This window comes from Suncus etruscus, chromosome 16 (genome assembly GCF_024139225.1).
Source record: "Suncus etruscus isolate mSunEtr1 chromosome 16, mSunEtr1.pri.cur, whole genome shotgun sequence".
NCBI lineage: Eukaryota > Metazoa > Chordata > Mammalia > Eulipotyphla > Soricidae > Suncus > Suncus etruscus.
In genome coordinates this window covers 27934771-27937932 of record NC_064863.1, presented here as the reverse complement: position 1 = coordinate 27937932, position 3162 = coordinate 27934771, and the positions used below count along the sequence as shown (strand labels likewise).

General features: G+C 36.0%; 1 pseudogene; it reads left to right on the top strand.

Annotated features, from left to right (window-relative positions):
• The first annotated feature begins 1350 nt into the window (after positions 1 to 1350).
• On the top strand, positions 1351 to 1440 carry LOC126033214 (uncharacterized; annotated as a pseudogene).
• Positions 1441 to 3162: the final 1722 nt, after the last annotated feature.

Below are 3162 nucleotides of genomic sequence, written 5' to 3'. Positions count from 1 at the left end.
AAGCACACATATATGCTTAATACATTTATAGCAGAGTTGAAACTCTATAATGGTATAAAAATCTTTTCTATAAAATGCTTTGAAAAAACTAGGTAGTCACATACAAAGAATAAATATGTTATTTGATGTCAGTTAAAAGCATTGAATCAAAATGAATGACATGATTGGATATGATTCCTAAAGGTATAAATTATCAAGAATAAAGCACAGTCTATATAAACCTTGAGTTCACTATTCTATGGTTTTAGAAATTCCATTGTAGCAGCATAGTAAACAAATGCAAGAATAAACAAATGAGGAGAATTAGACATACATAATTTCAGTGAGTATTTGCCTCCATTGCATATAACTAATCTGGATTGGATCGCTGGCACCACAATAGTCCTCTGTCCACTGCCAAAAATTATCTCTGAGCTCAGACAGGAATAGGCCCTGAACACAGCCAGGTGTAAATCCTTTCCTCAAAGATAAGTAAACAAACAAACATACAAATAAGTAAACAAACAAAGCATTAAAAGACTGTCTAAAAATTAAGAAAGTTGGTGAATACATTACATATGTATGTTATGTTATAAGATGTTATAAGTTACAAACGCTCAAAAACTTTAATAATAAAATACACACTACCCATATATACTCTAGTATAGGCAGACCCGAGTATAAGCCAATCCCCTAATTTTACCTAAAAACTGAGGAAATTTAATGACTCGAGTATATAAGCCGAGGTGGAAAATGCAGCAGCCACAAGCAAATTTCAAAAATAAAAATACATACCAAAACAATTACAATAATTGAGGAATCAGTAGGTTAAATGTTTTTCAATATTTATTCCTAAGGAAAAACTAAAAAACTAACAACAATAACTTAAAGTGCAGAAAACCATAGCTTAATAGGTACTCAAGCTAAATCACAAAGATTAAAATCCATCAAAACTGGATTTGTCCTCATCATGATCTGTATGTCCAGAGCTTCAGCTGTATCTGATGTGAAGGTATCAGCCTAGACATTGTCATCATCACTGAGTTTCAGGATATCATCTCACTGTTGTCTGTCTCATACAAAGAGCAGAATATTGTGGATTAAATAGTTCAGTGGCATTCAGTTCATTTCAGCCGCCTACCTTTTCAGCTTAGCTATGACTTGTGGACTGAGCTGAAGCACCACTCCCTTCAGCAATGGCAGAAGACTGGAGATTACGTGCATTTGATTCGGTTTGTGGGCATCAAATTAAATAACCTGTATGAACAAAATGGAAGTCGAGTTTGGTTTTTTAGCACCAATTTTATGCCAGAAAAACTTGGCTTATACTCAAGTATACACGGTAACACAAATAAATGAGAAAAATATAGCTCGCTTGGGCAGCATATATACTAAAATTGGAAGGATAAAGAGAAGATTAGCAAGGATGACATGCAAATTTGTGAAGCATCCCACATTTAAAAAAAAAAGGAAAATAATACTAATATAAACTTTTTCAAAGAAGATAATATTTGACTAGGCAATATGCCTGCCAAAATGTCAGGCATGGATTTGGGAAGGGTTCTGTGAACACTGATGGTGAGAGAAGACTGTGGTGGTTTAGATTGGTGTTAAAATATTATTTGCCTAAAACCAACTGTCAAACCTTTTTGAAACAATAGTTATTTGATTATATAAAAATTATATTAAAAAAACAAAATTATGTTCTGTTCTATATTCAAGAGGCAGGTATGTTAATGACTGGAGGGTTAACAAAATTTAGTGCTTTGGCAAACATGTATATATTTTCACTTGGAAAATAAGTAATAAAAATATTTATGTGGGTGTCTCTTACTGCAGAGACACCAACTATGATGTGGTTATCCAATCTTGGAGGGAGATTGTGTAAACACAAAGACACAGAGACAGAGACAGACAAAAGTGGGAAAAGGATTCCAGGCAAATCTGAATCCAATTCCATTTATTGAAACACAAGGCCCGTTTTATATACTTTTTTGTATGGGCACAGTTCTGCTCGTAAATATGTTGATAGAAAATATATACATAGAACAGACCATATTGTCCAGATAAAAGGACCCATCAGCAATTAGGATGGAATGTACAACTAATGGGATCTGTCTCCATCAAGTCGGGATCTACTGATAATGAAACCCATATTAGGCAGGTCGGAATGTACAGATGACAGAGACCTCACAATTTAGACTCAGTTTCCCAGGACCAAGATTCTGTGCTTTCTTTGTTTCTGTACAAGCCTTAAATCTTAAATGTTTATTTATTCCTTAAAGCTGCCTGCTTTTAGCATAGCTCTCTGATTGTTGCCTTTCTGTGCCTTACAAGCCTTAAATCTTAAAAGTTTACATTTATTCTCAAAGCTGCCTGCTTTTAACAAAGTTCTGTGCCTGTGACAAGACCCTGCATTTCAACACTGCATTTTCTGCCTGTTCTTAAGGGGCTCCCTACAATTTTAGGATGATTTCAGAATTAGCAACTATGTTTGGTGTTGGATGATATTACAGAGTTTAAGGCATATGCCTTGCACAACTTAACCTTGTTTCATCCTGGCATCCTCTATGTTCCCCTGAGCAATGGAAGGAACTTTTGAGTGTAATGCCAGGAGCAACCTCTGAACAGCAGAGGTTCATTTCAAAAGAAATGAACAAACACTCTTAAAATTTTCAAAAATTACATCAATCCAGTGGTTCCCGAGTGTGAGAAACAGTGTTACCTGAGTGTGTTTTACTACTATCCTATCTCCTGAACCTCTTGGGAGTAGGCCAAAAAGGGCCAATAAAAATAGCTCTCCCAGTGGCTCATCCAAGGGCCAGAATGCCAATGAAATGTGTTTGACCATGAAAACTGGCTATCTACAGTATTAAGCAGAAAGGCAAGACCCCTGTTTGTGACTTCAGGCTTGGAATATCAACGCTCTCCCAGAGGCTCCAGAAGAGCATGGCCATTCCTCTTCACACAGCACACTCTTTCTAACCAAAGAAACCCACCACAACATGCAGAAAAAATCACACTACAAGCTTGACAATGGGGAAACCTCACAGGCAAACACCATGCCCAGAGAAGGGAGATGATAGCAAGGATGACCTAAAAAATTGCAAACATCTGATTAACCTCTCGGATAAGGATTTTAGAATAGAAATATGGAAGATATTTGTAGAACTCAAAGAAAGC